Source organism: Euprymna scolopes, chromosome 12 (assembly GCF_053919585.1).
Source record: "Euprymna scolopes isolate OS-2025 chromosome 12, ASM5391958v1, whole genome shotgun sequence".
In the NCBI taxonomy this organism is placed as follows: Eukaryota; Metazoa; Mollusca; class Cephalopoda; order Sepiida; family Sepiolidae; genus Euprymna; species Euprymna scolopes.
In genome coordinates this window covers 106,085,298-106,110,297 of record NC_136493.1, presented here as the reverse complement: position 1 = coordinate 106,110,297, position 25,000 = coordinate 106,085,298, and the positions used below count along the sequence as shown (strand labels likewise).

Genomic DNA, 25,000 nt, shown 5'->3' with positions numbered 1-25,000 from the left:
CGTGGCTGTTAAACAAAGGATGACCTATTTTATTATTTGAATAGTAAATGTCCCGAATGAAAGATTCAGATGAATAAATCACCGGGTTAGCTTTATTGTGCACAATCGTATGAGTAACTAAACAAAAAAAAATATATAAAATAAATTTTAATTCTTTCAAGCATTTCTGACGGTCATCACACATTTTCAGATCGTTACATATTTTCTCTTTCTGGAACCTCTTTCCCCCAGAAGAGACGTCGCGAGCTTTTTTCTGCTTTATCTATATTTTCATGGTAAGTACTCGTCTGAGCACAACTCCATGGTCCCTTATTGTCTGAGTTTTATGTAAAGCATTTGTCTAACTGAGACCCATATTAATAATATCTCCACTTTTTATTTCTGCCTAAACCAAAACGTAGATTCCATGAACAAAGCTTATTTCTTAGACCTGAACGCCTGTTCCGTTTCTCTGCTTTCCAACAAACTACAATATGGTTATATTCAAGTTAAATGTGAACAAATTCTTGATAAACAATCTTTTTAAGTAATACAATTACCAAATCTTCACTATTAACGATTATAGACATGTTCCCCTTGGCCGCTGTACAGTCATTAACACGTATCGTCGAGTGGTCTCCAGACCTTGATAAGTGACTTATTTGTAAAAGAAAAAATTAAACTAAATTTCTATTATTACACGACGGCGAAAATTATTAACATATAAACAGCCTATTATTTAAATTAGACGACAATAACGTGAGAGTGTATCATAGCAAATTTGATACAAACCATCGATAACTTTGGCAATCTCCCTTTTTTAATATTTTCTGTACCAAACGCAACTAAATATTGATAATTATATAATCCTTGGCAATATCGATATGACACATTTTACAGAAAGAACTGGTTGACACCTCCATTTCCAAAGGAAATAATCGGTGTTATATGTTAAACAACAATAGTCTCAATGCCTTGTAAATGACCAATTATATGTTGTACATAAATATGTTTAAAATCATTTTAAATCAAGCTGACATGTATATTTATCTATGCCGGAAGTTAAGCAGTAATATACCTTGATGTGTCAAAGCCAGCGTTATATTCAGTAGCTCCTTAAAAATCTGAATAGCCTTTGTCTGTATAACCTAGTATGAAGGCCTCCGGAATTTAGGGATTATCTCAACATTTTACTAACAAAATCTAATATATCACAGTCTGTATTCATCTAAAACCAAGCTTCTCTCTTTACATCATCAACATTCTAATCCACATTTGTCATCAATTGAAATGAATGGCTCTCGTCTTCAGGAGGCCTCAAGTTTTGACAAGCTTCTGGGCTTGACCATTACTCCTGATCTTAAATGGAACACGTATATCAAATCTGTTGCCAAGGCCGCTGGAAAAATGGTGGGATCTTTCTATCGATCCAGTAGATATCTCACTGCTGATGCTATTCTCTATCTATATAAGAGCCAGGTACGTCCAAGGATGGAATACTGTTGCCACATCTGGGCAGGAGCTGCTAGAAAGAACTTGGCCTGCCTTGATAGAGTTCAAAATAGACTTCGTAGCCTCGTAGGAGATGTCCTTTTCTCCTCCTTGCAACCTCTATCTCACAGAAGAGATGTTGCGAGTTTGTCTCTGATGTATCGTTATTTTCATGGAAAGTGTTCAACTGAGCTTCAATCTATGGTCCCCCCTCGCCAAACTTTCACAAGAAACACTCGTCTAGCTGTAAACACTATCAATAATTTCCCCCACTCTTTATCTGTGCCTAAACCTAAACGTAGATTCCATGAACAAAGCTTCTTTCTTAGAACTGCACGCCTGTGGAATTGTCTTCCGTTTTCCTGCTTTCCGGCTGACTACAATATGGTTTTGTTCAAGTCTAAAGTAAATAAGTTCTTGATGAGCCGTTCCATATAAGTTATTAAATTTACCAAATTTTCATTACTAATGATTACTATATTGACCAACTTCTACTGTACACTCTTTAACCCTTATCCTTGAGTGGCCTCTGGGCCTTGATAATGTGGTGATGCCTTTGTAAAAAAAAAAAAAAAAAAAAAAAAAGTCAATACAAACAAGGTCACAATTGTACCGATTGTCTAGAAAAAACAGTTTGCTTTTTGAATTTAGAAATTTTTCAACATACAAAATTTTAATATCAAAGATAAATTATATGTATGTATAATATAATATTCGCAAGCTATGAGGACAACCGCTGTCCCCTATTTACAGCTGGTACTTTATAAATATTACTTTATATCATCAACTTATAAGCCTTTATACATACACATACTCACACACCCATATATAGATATATATATTTATATACATCAATATGCATACACACACTCACACACATATATATATACATATATATATATATATATATATATATATATATAAATAAATAATTTACTATAATAAGTATTAAATACCTACATACACTAGTGTTTCATCCTTTCGGGAATCATCATGCAGAGTGTCACGATAAACACCGGTCGATGTATTCGAACCATGAAACAGAAGCCAACACCGACTCACTTAGTAAGTACCTCATCAATTCGGACACCGTTAACCGCGAAAAAGACTGTTGAAAGTAAAAAAAAAAATATTTTAAAATATATTTAACGTATGTATATATGTGTGTATAGATGTATGCATGTATATATATATATATATATATATATATATATATATATATATATATATATATGTATGATACGAGGTAGATAATACGAACATTTAACTGAGTAACGTCGAGGTTCTGAGAAAATCCAGACGAAACTGGGACTTTATGTGTAGGCTCATCCAGTACAACTATGTTGGTTTAGTCAATGATCAAGTTCTGGCAGGATAATCTATGAAACATGCACTTGACGTTAATACACAATACTGAGAATTATTTCGAATTCCTAAAATATTATTTTAGCAAAATATACCTGCCTGCTGCATTATGTATTCATTGTTATATTCTATTTTGCCTCTGATTAATCAAACCTTTTTTTTTTCACTTCTATCGAATTTTGTGTATTTGTGTCACTGCAGCCTTTATCTGGTCATCATTTACATTTCTATCAAATTGGGCGGCATCATTTTCGTTAAAATACACGCTCAGACTATTACCAGGAAGATATTAAAGATTTTATTTCTGTTTTTTTTTTTCTGGTATGTTTTGGACAATCTCATGTAATTCTTAGTTTATACATATGTATATAATTAGTTGTGTGATGTATATCTATCTCCGACTAGATGTAACGTGTCTTCAGATTGATCTCAGAAATTTCTACATCCCACCGCAATACATACGGCTTATGGAATTATAAAATGCACACTAATCTGGTGGTGGTCAGGCGCATTGTTGCTTAACTTCTCTTATTTAAGGAGACACGAAAACAAACACTTTCAATCAGCAGGCACGTAAATAGATACATATATGGAATTTAGATATTTAGTCCTTAACGACAATGGGGTACCAAGAACTATTGTATCAAAATCAATACACCTTACGCATATTTAGACAAAAACACACTCTCTATCTCTCTCTTTCTCTCTCTCTTTCTCTCTCTCTCTGTATACATATATATATATATATATATATATATATATATATATATATATATATATATATATATATTAGTGCTATTGTCTGTCTGTGTTGGTGTTTGTGTGTGTACATTTCCATACAAAACTATAGAGTTTCAGTCTACAAACTCGAGATTTTGCATAAAAGGTATTGCGAAATTGCTCTGCCAAGGAACTAAAGTTCAACGATCTCCCCTTTGAATACTCTGTCAAACTCCTCCGCAAATTGTGGGTCTACACACGTGCAATTTTAGTTGTAGGTTACGTGAACATCGATCAACTTTTGAAATTTTATTTCAGCCGATAAAAATTATTTATAGGCGGCAAAACTGCAGTCAAATTTTTAATATAATATACCTATGCGGTCTATACCAAATTACCCAGCCAATTTTTAGTTTAAACATTTGAAGTTTTACATGAAGTGTAGTAAAAAATAGGGCCAGCATTTTAATGGGTTCTTGCCGAAATTTTGGACTTTTTCATTTTAAATAAAATTCAGGAATTATCTCTGCACAATCAGTAATCTTATGCATAGAAATAAAATTGTAGGTTCTTTTATATCACACAGATCAGGTTTGAAAGGAACGGCTCCGTTAAAGCAGAATAGAAGCATGATTATTTAATTTTACATTGAAAGCATTTATGTAGGCATATAAGTATAAAATATGTTTTTATAAAATCAACAGTAGGTTATACACATGCAATGTAGACAACAATATATTGTGCAGTAACTCATTTCGTAAGGTATGTGTACCTTCGTCTTGGACATCACGATGGGTCCCTTATATAAGCAATCAGTGGATATGATTGAAAAAGATGTATCATCGATTTTGGGGACAAGAAAACTATAGATAGCTGCAACATGCGACGGTTTACCCTACTAATATATATATATATATATATATATATATATATATATATATATATATATATATATATATATATATATAAATATATATACATATATATGTGTGTGTGTATATATGCATATATATATGTGTGTATATATGTATATATATGTGTGTGTATATATATCTGTGTGTGTGTTTACATACATATATATATATATCTGTGTGTTTATATATATATATATATATATATATATATATATATATATATATATATATATATATATATATATATATATTAACTTTCTTGAAGTTATATTTTTGGATATATTTTGGATTTTACCGTCATTGGAATGTGTATCTTTTGCCAGACTAGCCATTCACCTGTAATCACATTTTTCTTCACCGCCGCTTCAATTTTTTTATCAAGTAATATCTTTGCCTTGCTTGTTGTTTCATCAAATACTTTTGTATGCAAAATCCGATCCCACATTTTGCTAATTCCAACCCTCTGATGAGAAGGAAAGTATTTCTTCGAAACTCCGCGGATTAAGGACTATCCACTTATCAAGTGTTTCCTTTTCAGATTAAATATGTTTTTAACTCGTTTTCAAAGTGTTTTTAACATGTTCTATTAACTGTTTGCTCCCTTTATGAGCTCTATCTCCTATTTGATTTTATCGAGCTTTTTCATCTAGCTGAGATAACTTTATAAATATTAATTCTTTAATATTTACAATATAATTTAGTTTTACCATCTTAGATCATTTTGGTAAATTTAACTGCAATGTTTATTATATATATATATATATATATATATATATATATATATATATATATATATATATATATATGTGTGTGTGCGTGTGTGGGGGTGTGTGTGTGTGTGTGTGTGTAAATATATATTCGGTGGGTATAAAAATAACATTGTTTCTTGACTAGGAATTTAAGGTTAAAACGACATTATATTTGCACCGATCTAATATATTCTATCACTATGTTTATGTAAATAAAAGATAACAATTTATGACGTAAATTTATAATAATACGCGTTGTACCTGAATAAAGAAAGTAATGGTTCATATAACGAACATTATTTAATGTAAATTGCACTACAATTAGAGGTGACACTTCCTTGTTACGTAGACATTCAAAAAAATATCACTTTTGGGTGTCGTTTTAAATAATTATATCAAACCAATAAATAGACATAAAGTGCACATAATAATTACATTTAAAGGTCTTCTATTTTTGTGGGCCTCCCATATTACAACACAATTAAGGTGTTTTTCATCATCTTGAGATGTTTTTTACCTTGTAATCATTCATACAATAGAAGTATTTCAGCTGGTTAAATTTTACAGAAATAAATTCGGTAACCATCCGATACCAGTTATAAAAAAACACTTATATGAAGATGTTACTTGTAGACTGTGCGAACGGAGTTACTTTCAGATACTAAGTGATGTCGTATTAGATATAACAAATGGAGCTAGACAACTCTGTCTAGAGAGTGAAGTACAATCTTTTTTCGTGTTAACAATCTATTCTTTACACGTTTCTTTGATCTTTATTATGATATATATTTAAAGAATATATATATATATATATATATATATATATATATATATATTCTTTAAATATATATCATAATATAAAGCGTAAATAGTTAAATGGTATAAAAACTTACAAGGAAAAAATCAATCTCAATATAATAAAAAAATATACTTACTGGAGTTTTAATCTTTTACATTTACATAGCTAGGAGATATTGAAATATAAACATTATGTGCATTTAATATATATGTTTTTCATGAAATTATCTGTGACACAGCGAAACAGTACTGTATGTGGATCACTATAATGATCCCTATATTTGGCTGAGCATATTGCGAAGTAATATACAAACTGCCCTTAGCGTATTGAGCGACGCTCTCTGTTTCGAGCGGAGGCATTTGGACGATGTCAAGACATTATCCTCACAGTAGCAGCCGTATAGCGTAATGGTGGGAAGACTGGACTGTAATTTGGGCGGTCCAATACTTACATGTTGTGAATTTTTAAATAATTTTCTGTTTCCTTTTTTATTCCCGACGAGTTTACATACGAATAAGGATAGTTTCATTTAGACAAAACGTATGTGTAACCAGATAATTTTTTTTTTTTGATTTTGAAATAGTGTTTGGTAAGATAAATACAACCTTGGAATTCAGAATATGGTAGAATATTTGTGTACTTCTAAAAAATTCTATTGTTTTTGTATTTTTTTTTTTTTTCCCCAGCAATCATGAACAAAAATGCCACATTCATAAATCAAATAAACGCGTGCACTGTCATATTGTTCTAGCGTCTATTCAATCTAAAACAATGTAAATGCTGATGATTATTCAAGTAGAATTTAAAAAAAAAACTCACTCAACATATTCTTCAAATCTCGTTTTATATTAGCTAATTTTTTGTATGAATTCTAGAAATGTATTCGTTAAAAATATTCACTCATAAATATTCGTTGTCTAATAAATCTAGTCATTATAATCACATCCGCCTCTCGTCTATCTCTTTTTCTTTCTTTGTTGTTTTCATTTTTATTCCTCTTCTTTTTCTTCTGCTGCTACATTCTCTCGCTTTATATCTCTCCTTATCCCTCTCTTTCGAACTGGCTTTTTTTTTTAGCCCATTAAGTATTTTCTTTCTACTTCCTTCATCTCGTCCTCTTTCTTTGATATTGTCAGGCCCTTCCCTTCAAGAACCACTTACCGCAATTGCTGACGACTTTTGCAGACGTTTTCAATCTATTTGCAGCTACAAAATTGATCGTTACGTAAAATAAATGTAAAAAAAAATTATTAAAAAAAAACGCTAAAAATATTGCATTAGCTTTTTTCTTCTTGACTTATATTTTTTAGAAGCTAGCTTCATCTCGACCGATACAACGGACGGGAACAGCCACTCACAGAAACACATGGTTGTTTTATATCCACATGCGCGCACGCTGCGCTATTGTAATACTTATAAATACTCATACAAATCGAAGGATGTGTTTATTATTTTATGCACATATACATTTGTGTGAATCCGAAGAACATCATTCTACATGAAATAACTTGCCATATATATTGCCCTAATTACTTAAATTTACTATAAAATCTCAGACTATATATATATATATATATATATATATATATATATATATATATATATATATATATAATTATTTTTTTTTACTATAATAATTAAATACCTACAGACACTAGTGTTTCATCCTTTCGGGATTCTTCGGTGCAGGGTGTCACGATTACTACCAGTCGAACGATTCGAACCCCGCGACACGAGACATCTCTGGCTCGATTAGCGGAGGCCGTATCCATTCGGCTACTATTAACCGTGTGAAATAGCGTTGAATTTTAAACATTTTAATTTAAATGTGCATGACGTCAGGCAGACAGTGATCAAATCGTTATACGATGATGTACATATATGTATATATATATATATATATATATATGTGTGTGTGTATGTGTGTGTGTGTGTGTGTGTAGGATACAATGAAATGTTGTTAATCTTATTAATAGTATGTCTTCGTGCGATAATATTTATAATTTTTTAATAATATTTATTATCTAAAATAAGGTATATTTTAGATTAAAATAAACATAATTTGCTCCGATTTTAGGAAAAAATCAACTTTGTATTCTTTTTTAGAAAATAGGACATAGTCCGAGTAAATTCATGCATTTAACATAAATATACTTAACAGACTTTATTACTAAATAATTATCACAAAGATTAATGTTGAACTCCAGAGATAATAGAACAATTTCTATTGTAAAAGGTTCGACTCTCACAGAATAGTGTTTTGGAATACATCTCCCGTTTTCATTCTCTACATGTAAAACGCATCTTCATGTTACAATAAACATATACCTTGCTCCACATATAATTAGCCTTATTACATTAAATGGTTATGACGTTAATTCTACACCCAATAATTTTTAAACATTTTACAGGACGAATATGAACTCGCCAATAAAACCATGAACGTTCATCCATTGTGAAGTCTACGTTGCTTTCAATGTAACATGGTATTAAGTTATGGCTTGCTTAAAACTACAAGAGAGGTTCCAAAAATAAGACCTCTTTTTAATACAAGAAAATACAAGTAGCTCCTAAAAATATTTGTGTCGCATAATTAAAACGAGCGATTTTTTTGCCCCAAATTAATTTTTTCTACATAATTACATATGAAATCTTGCCAGACGTTTAGATTAGTTTATCGTAAATTGCATGACATTCCTGCTGAATTACATCGCCGTTAAAATTCTGAAATCGACAAACCACGTGTTCTGCGATCAATTGCATCGGTTGTAAAGCTTCAATAGGCGCCGCTAAATGTTCATCGGTAATTTTTTTTTTGCAATCGAAGACATTTAATAAAGCACATATGGTGCTGACCGATGTTTATAGCAAGGTAAATATAATTCGATTACCATGCCGTCAATATCGGAAACAAAGAGATTAAAATACATTCCATGAATATATAAGTACGGTTTTAATAACCAGCCTATTTTGAATCCACTAAGATCAATTTGAACAGAATAAAACATAGAAGATATTACTTTAAAACAACCCTCAAAATTGTGTGTAAATTACAAACAATTGAAAAAAAATTCAAGCAGGGACACTTGATAATTACAGACTTAACGTGTTTATATTACTATACAAGATATTCTGAGAGGATTAACTTTTAAATAGGCTAGATAATGTTGTAAATTATTCGATCATTACCGCTGAATGTATATATATATATATATATATATATATATATATATATATATATATATATATATATATATATATATATATATATATATATATATATATATTATAAATAAACAAAGCCTCATTGGAAAAGCAAAGGAAAAGAAAAAAAACAACAATTGTTTTTGACGAGGATCGAATGGCCGATAGAAATCGCTTGAGAAAAATATGGCCGACAAAGAACTTCTGAACGCCATTCTATATAATATGCCTACCGAAATAAAAAAAGACCGCTCGGCCAATACAAAAGATATCCCGAAAGATCGAAATAACGAATACCACTGTCGTGTTCCTTCAGTGTCTGAATAATGATTTGCTGCCAAAACATACAATAATATATGTATGTATGTGGGTGTATCTGTGCGCATGTGTGTGTAATATATGTAGGCAAATAAAAGAAGTTATTGGTAAAGACAAATAGCCTCCTTAAAAGTAGTAAGTTTGTATGGTTAGACAGAAATAATATTAGCATTAAATAAACTATATAAATGTCAAACAATATTTTAAGCTTCAACGTTTATAAAATACACCATTAAACAAAAAAAACATATGGAACAAAAAAGTCGCTCAAACTATTGACTGGATGTGTCTCAAATACAGGAAACGGGTGAATATGCGCTAAAGTAAATAACGGTGATAAACTAGCTTATTTTAAATTTCTTTAATATAGAAATTTCCTGCAGTAATTTATCATTTAGTGGTTATATATATATATATATATATATATATATATATATATATATATATATATATATATATACACACATATATATATATATACATACATATATATATATATATATATATATATATATATATATATATATATATATACGAGCAGAAGTACCCATCGTTGACTGGGTTCAAAATCAGCTTACAGAAAATGGGCTGTGATTGAGGAAAGCATGATAGGTTATGAAAAGAGGGGGGTTGTAAAGAGATAGGTTTTGATACTCACAAATTTTACCCTAAGCAAAATATGATGAAAGTAAATATAATTTTCGCGAAACTATTTTTTTTTATATCAACTTTGGTTCCATTCGTAGCCAAGAGAGGCAAAGAAAATGATGTTTCCTTACAAAGAGAAAATGTTATACATATATAACAATATAAATATATAAGAAATATATGTTACCATAGTCAATAAAACTTACTTTTTTTGTAGAAAAGTTCATTGGTTTGTATATTAAGTAGTTTATAAAAAATATTTTTGAATTAACGAACCGGTTAAAAATAAATTCAAAATGGAAGCGACTTTGAAATGGAGGGCCCGTTTTCAATTTGAAGGAAGGGCACCTGAGCATTCTGTGTTAACAATTAAGGAGAGTTCCGTCAACGTAAGGAATATTTATAATCAAATTTTAATGCTTTCCGTTATTTTGTGCTTGAGGAATATTCGATTATGGCATGTTTGGTTCATATAGAAATTCATTTTAGTAGTTATCATCTCCAATCTCGATTTAATTTCGGTTTGCTGAAATTATTTCAAGGAAAGACATTAAAAACTATTTCAAAACAAAAAAACATGAACTGGACTTTTATGTACTATGGCAACATTTATTTCTTGTATATTTATTTTTCGGTAGTCGTTTGTTGGCTTTTTTTGCTACGCACTCTTACTAAATAATATCCACGCAATATCGAAAAACAAAGAACCAAAAACAGTTTTCAAAAATAATGAAGCAAAAACTATTTTAGTAACATAATCCGAAACAGCAAAATGGGATATTCACAAAGTAAACGCGTAATTACTTTATTTTTTAAGCAAATATCAATATAAATGTGAATAAGAAGATAATGACGCCCTTTTCAAACAGAACAGTTTCGTTTCAGTTTTATAGTATTGAACGGTGTATTATTACGCCGTCGAATTCAGGGTTGTGCTATTGTAATGTAAAGAACACGCAGAAAGGGTTGTAATCAACCGAATTCCTTCTAGTACACTGACAAAAAAGCTTAAACAGATAGATAAATTAAAATAAAAACGTTATGTAAATGTTTTTAAAAGACACGTAATCAGGTGAGCAGTATTTTTCCTTCTTCTGACACAATAACAAGTAACGTTCTTATTTTTTTGTTTATCTATTTATCTATTTTCTAAAGAGTGGCACGTGCAAGAGGAGAACGAAAAAACAGAGTCATGCAAAATTTGTGTCGAGAAATGTCAACAGTTCCGACATTTTTTTTGTGTGTGTTCACTTTAATAAGAACGTGAATTTATGAGGTGAATTTATTCGACACAATATGATTTAACTCAAAAATAAAAATAAAATCTTACATGAGTTAAGATCAAAGTTAAGGTTTTATTGTGGACCCTCACCCCGTTTAAAAAACCTTGTTAAACTTTGTGACACATTTACATACAATGAGGTCAGGCGCGAACGAACAAATAATAATTTTATTATACCATATTTCTTCAAACTGAAACATAAGTATCAAAGTATACTTACGCAGATAGATATGAAAAGTCTTTGTTAAAGTTTGTGCCATATTTTCATGGAGTACAGGTGCGAACGCAGACCCCACAATTGTATTATACCATCCCTATTTAAGTTGAAACATACTTGTCAAAGTATACTTATGTACATCTATATCAAAAACACTTGTGCATGTTTTGTTTTCCATACTTTGGGGTCAAGGCGGAACGCAGCCCCCACAATTTTTATGACCCACCGTTCTGCCAGATCAAACATACCGATTCTTAATCTTCGATACATCTTTAATTATTATATGGAATCAGTTTTTTTTAAAATAGTAAACCAGATTGTAGCTAATTCCTGACCAAACACACACACACACACACACACACATATATATATTTACACACACAGATATATATATATATATATATATATATATATATATATATATATATATATATATATATATATATATCCGTGCAGGTTAGGAAAAATACTATTACTAATAACTTCACTAATTGCCAACGTTTCTACTCATTATTAGAAGGATTTATACTTGTTTGGAAAATGCGTAAGTCAATTATTCATAAAAGCATGTGGATATTTTTTTTAAATGTATATATTTTAAACGTGTGTCTCTCTCTCTCTCTCTCTCTCTCTATATATATATATATATATATATATATATATATATATATATATATATATATATATATATAAAGAGGGAGAGAGAGCAATATAATGCATGGAAATTAGAGTGTTATATAGTTAAATATCTTGTACATTAATATAGAACACATTAATATTTTTTTAAAATATTATATGATTTATGGGTGGGAAAAATTCTCATGATAAATATAGTAATTACTTTACCGTAAATCAGCTAGGAAGGTGTATGATGGCAGATGTACAGTCACTAAATTTCAAACTGATTATTACAGTTAGATCAGTATGAAAACTAATAATGGAGCTTTAAGTCTTAACGTAAAAGAGGGAGGACGCTCGTATGGAACTGCCGAAGCGTGTGCGAAGAAAAAGATTATAAGAAGTCTGTGCGTATAAACAGATGGTAGAGTCGGAGAAGACGTTCGATAGAAGGAACGCCAGAAAGAATGAGCAAGATTACAGTTTATAAGGGATTGCATCTAATATAAAGAAAATACGTCGCTGTTAAAAAAAAACAACTCGAGATATTAATGGTTCTGTGTTTCTTGAGAAATAATCTACAAAGTGTCGATCCCGTATGGAAAGTGGCCCAAGGTACGTAATACCTTTATAATGGTATACATGTTCTAAACGAGGCAGTAGATCAGACTGATATAATATGAAAGAAAATACATAAACATACATATACACACAAATGTATATGTATATATGTACACACAAATATATATAAATAAAACATATAAATATATATACATATATATATATATATGTATATATATATATATATATATATATATATATATATATATATATATATATATATATATACACTTACAGTCCTGGTCAATTTATGAGACCACTTTAGAAAGTAAGCGTTACGCATATTATCCAATTTTTAATCATGCAAATCTTTGAAACCATTGCCGAAAGGGAAATATGATGGAAAAAATTAAATCTGCTTCATTCGAAACTTTAACCCTGGTCTAATAATAATTATTTTAAAAAAAAAACACATTTTCACCTTGTCAAAATGATAAGACCACTTTAATAAAATCGGCTAGTGTTGAAAAAAGGAATACGAAAAGCTGTCTATGTTACTAAAAGCAACATGTTAGTGGATAAAAAACATGGCAAAAGGAAACCATTATCACAGTTTGAGATAGGGAGTATCTTTGAGCTTAATAGGGCGGGACTCTCCCACAGATTCATTGCAAACGAAGTGAATCGTAGCAAAACGGTCATCACAATTTTTTTAAAGAAATCCAAATTTAATATGGACACAAAAAGAGTCCAGGTCGACCAAAAAAAAATAAATAAATAACCCCATCACTGGATCGCCGTATCAGAAGAAGTTTACAAAAAAATTCCAGTATGAGCTCAAGTCGATTGAAAAGCCAAACAGCAGCAGAATGTAGTCCTGAAACCATCAGAAGCCTCTTAAAATGAAGAGTTTCAACCATGTAAATCGACTACAGAAACCACGTCTTCTTAAACAGCACAAAGCTAACCGATTTAAATATGCCGCCAAATACCAAACTTGCGATTAAGAGAAGTTGGAAAATGTAATTTTCTCCGATGAGAAAAAGTGTAATATAGATGGTCCATATGGATTTCAACACTATTGGCATGATAAAAATTTTCCTAAAGAGACTTTTTTTTAACTCGGCATAGTAGAGGAGAGTCTTTAATGATCTGGGGCGCGTTCTCGTCAGCTGGGAGCCTAAAGTTGCAAGTTGTGAAAGCCGGCAAACATCAGTGAAGTACATTTCAATGCTTGAAAATTCTTCTATCAATAGTGAAGGTCCACGTCTGTGTGGAAGAAATTGGATTTTCCAGCAAGACAACGCCACGATACACACTTCTCGACAAGAACGAGAATACTTCTCTTCAAATAATATAGAATTGTTAGATCATTCAGCATGTTCTCCGGACCCGAATCACATTGAAACTCTTTGGGGATGGATGACAAAAAACGTGTTCAAACATGGAACCCAGTATGATTCGATAAAAGAAATTTCGGATTCAGTATTCAGTACATGGGATAAAATTCCTTCCCGACTGAAAAAAAAAACTTAGTTGCAAGCATGCTGAAGAGAATTTTTTTAAGTAATTCGTAATAATGGAGACTATACTAAATACTGAGACCCTTGTTAGTAATTTATAATTGCCTGGTGTTAGATAAATAAGCAGAGGTCTTATCATTTTGACCGGGTAAAAATATTTGTTTTTAAAAAATATTTATTAGATCAGGGTTAAGGTTTCGAATAAAGCATATTTCATTTTTCCAACATATTTCCCTTTTGGATGTGGTTTCAACGATTTGTTTGATTAAAAATTCGATAATATGCGTAAACGCTTACTTTCTTAAGTGGTCTTATGATTTGGACCCGGACTATATATATATATATATATATATATATATATATATATATATATATATATATATATATATATATATATATATATATATACTTATATCCATCAAATTCCCTCATATATTAAACTATGTTTCTTCATGGGACACCATTAAAAAATATTGTTATACACAAATAAAAGATGCCTGCCTTCAGCTTAAATAACAGTTTTGTAACAGTTTTGAATAAGGATTGTGACTACACAAAATATTGAGAGTTGACACGTTGTATGTTAATATTGGCATTTCCCAGGGGTGTACTAACATTTGTTGCCAAGGATGATTGGCTATATTTTGAGTTATTGTAAGTGACAATAAATTAACTCTCTTATATATGATGCAGACAAACTACAGTAATTGAGTAAAATAATACTTTTTCAGTGTAGCCTCATAAAGAGATATTTGTGGAAATGTGAGGGGTGTACTCACTTTTGTGATATACTATACATACATATATATATATATATATATATATATATATATATATATAATTTAAAGGGGATTACAACATTAATCGAAAGAGCAGAGCGTCTTTTTATGAAAACTGCATGTGTTTAACCTAGCGTTCTCTGTGTGGAGTAAGCATTACTGAAAATCGCTTGAGTATTATTAACTTATAAACATTACACATACACTTTGGAAGGTTTTTAGCAGCTACATTTTAAATTAAGAAAGAGGACTTTATTATTATAGAAGAAACAATGTGGATAGTATGGTTTTAATATCGGGTAACTATTTATACATGTCTGCAGAGTTAAAAGGTGAGAGATAAGACTCCACCGTGATGATGGATGATCGATAGAAAATTAGATGCGTTAAGTAATTTTAGAGCAAGGCGCATGAAGGACATGTTTGATATAACTTAGAAATGCCACTGTTATAGTTCGCCTTAAATTAATGAATATAGTATAGGTTAAGGTTAAATATACATTTAAATAATATACATTAATGGCACATATATCAGATACACTAATATTAATAATAGTGTATCAATTTTTTTATTAATAAGGATATTAAGTTAAACTTAAATTTCAAGATTGAATATTAATAAGTAACAGTTTTAATAACTTTTGGTGGTCCCTGTTTGTCAACTTTAAGCCAACGTTCATGACTTCATGCAGAAATAATTTCCACTCTTGAATTTAGGAGGGTGATTCTATTTTTTAATCGTCATATTTAAAAATCTTTAGGGCCTCTTGTGTACAAAGTGCACAGAATCTATCTCCTGGTGTATATGCTTTATATGATCCTATTATTTGCCATTTCAAATTGAATGAAATATTCGTATATTTGAGTTGCCAAATATGCCTGGATATGGTGTTTTGGTTCAACAGGGAGTGGTTTTTGAAGGAATGTTTCTGGGTTGAAATTCTATGCTTAATAAGCCCAGATGTGGAACCAAAATAAATGGCGTCTTGTTTAATGTAATTATATTCAGGTAGATTAGGGGTTGCATTCGCATATGGTGGTTTGGTCTGTATTGGATTGGTAGATTTGCATGAGCTTTGTAGAGCGCATCAATTTTTTTCTTCTACAGTTACAGCCTGCTATATTTTGTATATTCGTATTTTGTATTTTATTAATTTTTTATTGTAAAAACTAATTATTTTATTGATAGAAGAGTTAGCATAGTTCAGTTAGATACTTTGATTGTGTTCTTATTAAACATTTCACAGTACCTATGAGGAGCATTACAGTTTTTGTCCAATATTGTAAAGCATTCTCTGGCTATCTTTGTCTCAATATTTTTTGTATATGGAGGATTGAACCATAGGGGTTCGCTATGTGTGTTTTTACGTTTACAGGCATTGGTTTGCTGTTTATTTGTGTTAGTATCGAATACTTTAAGTTTAGTATTCTTTGTCTTGCTTTTTGGTCATTTTTTAACTCATATACGGGATGGCATGACCATATTATATGTTAATATGTTCGTAGTAGGTTTATTGTCAATGGAGTTTTTGTTTCTATCACTTGCGTCCTGAGTTTTTAAGGGCTTCCTTGCAATAGTTTTCATTTTTATTAAATACAGATTGGTTAGAAGATATCCTGGAAATTCTTAAAGAGACATTGGAAACTATTGATTTTAATATTGACTTAGGGTGGTTTGATTCGTTATGTAAAGATTGGTAAGGTTTATGATATGGTTCACTGGAAGATTTTTTCAAGATTTTAGGTCATGTCTAAGAAAGTAACCATTTTTTTTTATGAAGATCGATTTTTCTAGTAAGTCCATGATTTTTAATAATTTATGTAGGGATTATAATTTCTTTTCGTAAGTTTTATTTGTGGAGTTTGTAAGGAAAAGTACATCATCGCTGTATAGTTCTCCTTCAAGTTTGAACTGTTCATGAAGTATAGAATGCATATATATATATATATATATATATATATATATATATATATATATATATATAATTATTAACTTTTTTAAAAAATATATTATTATAACCTTATATTTAAACCAAATTCAGTTTTATAATTTTATTCTATTTTTATTTTTTATCCTCAACCCATATTGATTTGCATATCAAGTAAATATTCTCCTTTTTATTTTCATTTTTTTCAGATACATCTGCCTTACTTAAAAAAGCTAGGTTTATTTATGGTGTATTGTAGATACATTTAAAAAAACACACACTATTTTGTCTTATGAGGAGATTTGTTTACAAAATACTATATGTCAAAATTATTGACCGTGTCTAAATGTCTATCACAATAAAAACATTGTTTTCCGAAACGATCGTACCCATTATTGCCTTTGTTGTTTCTTCTTATGAAACAGATTTTTAATTTTTAATACAAGTTTGAATTTTAAATTGTCAATCACATTACTATATTTATATATATATATATATATATGTATATATATAAATATTTATGTATTTATACATATAATATATATACATGTACGAATATATACATGTATGTCTATATATGTATATGTATATACATGTATGTATATATATTTATATATATATATAAATATATACATATATATAAATATATATACATATATACATATATATATACATATATATACATATATATACATATATATACACATATATATCCATATATATACATATATATATACATATATATACATATATATACATATATATCCATGTATATACATACATATATATACATATATATACATATATATACACATATTTATATATATGAATATATATATATACATATATATATATATATATATATATATATATATATATATATATATATATATATATGTCCTGTATGTGTGCTTTGGTTTAGATAATACTGAGGATAAATAAGTACGAATTTATCGCATTGTTTTGGAAAAAACAAAACCAAAGCCGCCAACAACAATAACTCGGATCTGAATATGACAGAAAAATATCATCTTACCCACGCCAGGAAGTGGTGGTGGTAAAACAAGGAACCGGCAACATATCTTAGACCGCAGATGTTATTAACTACAAAAAAATGAAAGAATATATATTTATATATATAAATATATATATATATATATATATATATATATATATATATATATACTTTTCGTAGAAGAGAAAAGCATTTATATTCGATGTTTGTTTACGTTTATATTCTGATTTATTTTTCAATTTTAGATTTGTTAAGCTGTCAGACATTTCGTTTTTATCAAATCCGAGAGAAGTACGTAAGGATTCCATCAAACCAGTCAGAATTCTCTATTATATTCCTAGAAGGATGTTGATGACTTTCGACGTTAGCTAATCTTTTATTGTGTTTATAGGCGCATGAGAGATATTTATAAGTCAACCAATCTAGACATATTAGATCAAAGTGTGTTTATCTCCAGATATACGTATACATATCTATACAAACCGTTAAAAAGAAGGCACCAACTTTTCCTCATTATATATATATATATATGTGTGTGTGTGTGTGTGTGTGTGTGTGTGTGTGTGTGCGCGTGTGTGTCTGAGTGTGTGGGTGTGTTTGTTTGTGTGCGAGTTTGTATGTGTGTACTTTTATAGTTAAATAATAAAATTTTACATCAGTGAAGCAATTTCGAACTTACAAACGACACATGAATATTAACACAGATATTTAGGAGAAATCGGAACTAATAAACATCTGTTTAAAATGCTCTATAGCTATGATAGAGCATCACTATTTAAAAGTGTAACTGTAGCAAATTAGAATTTACAACAGATTGTTAAAATGATGCGATGTTGATATGCATTTATGATCTTAAGAAATGAAGATCCAAATAATGTTTACTATACTCAGAATTAATTTTTTGGCATTTTCAAACATATATATGCATGAATGCATGCATATATATATATATATATATATATATATATATATATATATATATATATATATATACATACAAGTTAAGAGAGGTTAGTTACAATTGGGCTAGTTCATAATATAAGATGTGAAATGTTTCAAAGATAATATATAAATATAGAAATCCAAAATGATATTAAAGTTGATTTTCACTAATAAAATGACACGGTAAACATTACAAAATGTAATAAACTGTATCTCCCTGTCTCTTTCTCTCTCGCTTCCTTTCTCTCTCTCTCTCTCTCGCTCACTTTCTCTCTCTGTCTCTCTCTCTATATATATATGTATATATTTATATATATATATATATATATATGTATCCTTATATGTTTTGTTTTTGTGTTTGTTTTTGCAAGCTGCCTTTATCTGATGATAAGCTTCATAGCGTGTAGCTACATTTAATAATAGAAACTCATTTTTAACCTGTATCATCTCTATAGAAACACAAGCTTTGCATTATAATTTTTAGAATTTGCACAACAATTATATATGTATATGTATATATATATATATATATATATATATATATATATATATATATATATATATATATATATATTAATATATAGAGAGAGTGAAGGTGTCTGTCTGTTTGGTGTGTCTGTGTACATTTGCCTACGCAATAACACTGTCAATTCTCAGTCTATAGTCTCGAAATTTGATATACAGGGAACTGAGATTTGGGAAAATATATGTGATTGGTATTCAGCCAGAAATTTTGCAGTTAAGGGGTCAAAGTTCAACGATTTTACCTTTGAGAATTCTACCAAACTCCTCCGACAAGTTTAGGCCTAAACACTTGACATTTTAGATAAAGGTTCTTTTGACATGGATCTAACTTAATAACTTTATTTGAGCCCAAAACAATAAATTTTAAGGGGTCATAACAGGGGTCAAAGTTTAAAAAATTGATCGTTTTTTTTTGTTTTTTTTTTTGCTCAGCATATACCTCTATACAACCGAGTAACGCTGGGAACCCGTGTATGTATATATAAATATATATATATATATATATATATATATATATATATATATATATATATATATATATATATATATATATTTTATATATATATATATATATATATATATATATATATATATATATATATATATACAAGCAGAAACCGAGTAAAACATGTTCTTAATAGATATTGTGGTTTTTCTTCTGGATCGATTGATGTTAAATATTCCACTTTAAGTGAATCATGAATTTGAAATAATATCAAATATATAATATCAAAAGGGGCAAGTACACACCATCAAAGAAGTCCACCATCAATGTATAACGGCAGAAAAAGAGTATATATGTAAGACAAGCGCGTCTAAATCTTACAGGGTCACGATGAAGGAAATTGTACAGACAAAAATAATGAAATGAAGGCGTAGAAAAACACAGAAAAGAAAGAAAAACAAAAGAAATAGTGTATAAAAAACAAACAGGCGAAATAAAACACACCAAAGAAACTTAGAGAAAGCGTAGAGGATATATTTAAATTTAGAGGATGTGAGAAAAATGTGCAAGTAGATAGAATACAATCGATTAGCACTGATTTGAAAAAAAAATGTACGTTAACACGTAAAGAGAACTCGTTCTACTGATATACCCAGTCACAAGTATAGTCATAGAGGAATCTAAATGCATACATCGATATTTTTATGTTTTTACTAGAAAAGATGATGCTCCGATATTGATGTAAGAGTTCTTAAGTGTACTAGCATCAAGTGAAACGAAAACAAAAGCAGGATAAATGAGAAAGTGCTGAGTGCCAATAGGAGTAGTCCACTGACTTGTAAAATTTACTTCTAGGTTCTCGTGGTTTAATATTCTAGCAGGTGAATAAATTCTGGAATATTTCTATAAAAGTTATATTTGATTACAAAAGAAAATACGAGATACAATTTTATACTTAATAAGGTTAGTAACGTAGCTCAGTGACAGTGCCCGAGTAAATCACGTCTCCGTGCATACATTCATTTTAAAAGAACATGGCTGGGAGGCTTGAAATTTGCAATTTAAGGAACTATGACTTGTAGATTATATGTTTTTACATTATTTAACTATTGATTGAAGTCCTATTTTCTATTATACTTTGTTATTTATCTAACATAGTGGAATAATTTATCTTAATTAGCTTTATTCAATATTGAAATATATTTTCAGGTGTGTCTAAACGACTTCTCACACATTTTAAAATATGCTGGATGTTAAATGTCTTACGTGTTATATAAGTGCTTTCCAATGTTATTGAAAATATTTTCCTCCTGATTATTTTTGTATATTATCGCATGTTTTTTAAATGTAATGTTTGAAACACATTAATATATGAGGATAAGTCAACATTTGCAGGCAGTTTTCAGATATGTTTAAATCCATGTTTATAAAAAATGTAAACAGGTAAGTTGTAGCAATGCAGATGTAAGATTTCAAAGTTCTGATTTCGGTTCCATCTCGTGGTTATGCTTTATATGTCGTAAAAGTAATTAAAAAATTTTAATGCAATTCATAATTATTATGAGAAATGAAGACATTTGTTATTTCGAAATGAAACAAACTCAGCAATGCACTTATTACCTTAAAGAGAATTGTAACAAACAGGTTGATAGCACCTCTATCTCTTTATTATAAAGTTAAAAATGGATCGTGCTGTATGAGTTATAATAAGCAGTACTGCGCATCAAATTGATCAAGCATGTATGTATGCGTCTGAGGATTAGAACGTGAGGGTGAGAATATGATAACGAAATCCACCATAATTAAGTTATAAATCACATGAGCAAATATGCAGAATGTTTTGTTAAAGCCTATGAATCAGTCGACATTATGTTCGTACATTTACGCATGAGTGAGAGCATAATCAGAAACACTTGTCCATTTTAATTTATAGATACACTTCTTGATGCATTTCTCTCTGATTACGTTTGCCTGTTTGCTTTTACGCTGCTGAAGAAAATAAACAGAGCTTTTTGTATTCCAAATATTTATCTAGGAGGCCGCCGTATGTGCGCCAGCGTAAATTTGCCGCGGGCATTTATAACAAAAAAAAAACACACAGTAAATACAATGCGTGTGCATGGTAAAATACGTTTTTATGTTTGTTCTGTAGATGTGCTACCGTCTCCAGGTATCAAGATGTGAACCTCACATAATGGATGATATGCGCATGATGAAATCGATTCTACGTGCTCGCCTTTGCCCGCCGTAAGAACTCACATTTAGTAATGACTGATTACAACCACTATCAGCAATTTTCGTTATTCTCTGTCCACGCTTTGGTTAAACGAATTACCATGCACAAAGTTTTTCTTTCCAAGAGCAGCTTATCTGTAGAACACGATACCAAGGAGATGCTTCCCAGCGAACTATAACAGTGGCATTTCTAAGTTATATCAAACAAGTGCTTCATGGGCCTTGCTCTAAAATTACTTAACACATCTAATTTTCTATCGATCATCCATCATCAGGGTGGAGTCTTATCTGTCACCTTTTAACTCTGCAGACATGTATAAATAGTTACCCGATATTAAAACCATACTATCCACATTGTTTCTTCTATAATAGTAAAGTCCTATTTCTTAATTTAAAATGTGGCTGCCAAAAACCTACCAAAGTGTGTGTGTAATGTTTATAAGTTAATAATACTCAAGTGATTTTCAGTAATGCTTACTCCACACAGAGAACGCTAGGTTAAACACATGCAGGTTTCTGTCGGTAAAAAAAATGGGCAATCATTGGTGATGATTCTCTCGGAGATTAAGACGTATGAGATCCGCCAAACCAATTGAGTTTTATCTAAAATCCACCCCTATGTTTTGTTTATAGTGATAAAGGCTTTGAGCAGAACGAATCACACTGGTTGGTACAACTGCTAATCTCATTCGGTGCAATGCCTCAGTCAATACAGAGCAAACAGTATACCAGTTATTAATACTATATTAATGTTTTTTTACGGCATACTGTTTTCTCTTCACAGATGCATGTCTTAATTCACACTGGAAGTGTATTTTTGCTAGTGGATAAAAAGAGATACCAACCTAGAAATTTCTACGTCCTGGAGCGGTACATACTGCGCTTTGTTCAGTTACCTGGCATTGGCCACGCTCATAGCTGCGCAATGCCAGTGATTTGACAATAAACCGATGTTTCAATTTAATTTTACCGTATCCAACATTAGAAAATTCTGAGCTATAGACGAGTTGCTGTGGCTTTGTTAATTGTTTTCTTATTGCTGGATTGACATACCAACAGCGCTTGATATTCCCAAATGCTGTCCAATCTGGTACTGACCAGGCTCGTTGTGACTTAACTTTGGTGATCTGGTAAGAGACGTATAAATAAATATTAGAAATATGGTAAAGTCATTTATGAAGAAAATAAATTCTTCCTTGTTGATAAAATAATGAAATATCGTATTTAGCCAATAATAGAGGGGTTTAAGTAGATATCGTGTGTTTGGTCAAGATCAAAGTGTAGTATCTGTCCTCCAGATGCTGCACTTCTATTTCTTGTTCGCTTTCAGTGGAGGAGAAATCCTTCACGACTGAGACAATTTTTTTTGTACCTTTTCTCCACGTTAAAAAACGACCCTGGTGTCTAACTCTGTCCCGTGGGGAGGCATAGTAAATAGCTACTACATATAACAGCACAACAACGTTGATATGACGTGAACACCGAAAAACCTCTTCCAAAAATATGACTTCAAATTTGCATACATTCTTTTTAATGCAAGTTTGCGTCTTACTGCCCGAAAAAAGAGAAAACTTAAAAGCAAAGAGGCAAAAAAAAAAAAACGACGGTCTCAAAGGAATCTTTCCCGCCCCCACTCGTTTTTCGTTTTTATAGAATATTTTTTATGAGTCTCTGTAATGAAATGACATACGTTGTTGATATTGATTTGTACGCGTATGGAAAGTATGAACAAAGTTGGCCAAATACGAGAAAAAAATCAAACAGGAAAAACAAAAAAAAATAGGGGTACGACTATATTCATTGTAAAAAAAATGTTATTTCTAATATACACTAACAACAATTGGACGAAAACTATATTTTAAATGCAAACGAAATAAGCAAATAATTACGCTTCTTAATACTAATGCATACCGGATGATTTTAAGAACAATTATCCCACAGTGTTGACCTGGTACATTCAGATATATGCCAGCAGTAAACAAATAAACAGTAAATATGGATATGTTAAATAGTTCTTTTTTTACAATCTGCGCGTTTTTTGATAAAAATTAAATTTTAAAAGTTAGCCTAACATACTGACTACGGAACTGGTGTACATAGTATTTTTTCTAAAGTCGAAAAAAACGCTTCTAAAACATAGATAGAACGCGTAGTCAAATACTTTGTTCTCTTTTCAGAATCAGTCATGTGAAAAGAAAGTCACTGCAATAGATCAAACAACTACAAAGAAAAAAGGATGGTCGGCTAAAATGACTCCTCTCTTTATGTTATGTTAAGCGAGCTCACTCTCATACATTGAGGATTGTCAGTTAAAATAAGATAATGTTTTTAAGACGTTGGTTTATAGCAGATAGATATAAAAGATAGATCGAATAATAGATCGATAAATTATACTTTGAATGCACACACACGTATATATGTATATATATATATGTATATATATATATATATATATATATATATATATAATAGCATTTCAGTCCGGTATTGCCCGGGTGTTTGCAGGTGTGTGTTGAGCAAAAAATAAGTGGTAGTGGGAGGGCAGACTCGAACCCGTACCGCGAAGGAGGAAAAGAACGTGGAAAAGCTGACGTCTTTGCTGTTACGACCAGCGCCAAACAAAAAATGACTTAAATTTAAATTAAGGCATGACAAGCGTAAAAAAGGGATGGCTTTCGAAAATATATGTGAAAAAGCGGCCCTTCCCCGTAAAAATGTGCCCAGTTAAGGGTGAACAAATTAA

At 30.2% G+C, this 25,000-nt stretch overlaps 1 protein-coding gene across 13 annotated transcripts in view; it reads right to left on the bottom strand.

The window, feature by feature from the left end:
• LOC145291447 (uncharacterized) overlaps positions 1-25,000 on the bottom strand; it is a 551,809-nt gene that overhangs the window by 86,699 nt on the left and 440,110 nt on the right. For 2 of the 13 annotated variants that reach the window (XM_080137303.1, XM_080137297.1), the window contains exon 4: positions 2,435-2,578. The exons of 6 other annotated variants lie outside the window; for them this stretch is intronic. The gene's annotated coding sequence lies outside the window, so the exon portion shown is untranslated. Of the gene's footprint in view, positions 1-2,430; positions 2,579-18,131; positions 18,200-25,000 lie in introns of all 13 variants that reach the window. 5 more of the 13 variants (XM_080137294.1, XM_080137305.1, XM_080137296.1 and 2 more) reach the window with 4 other exon arrangements.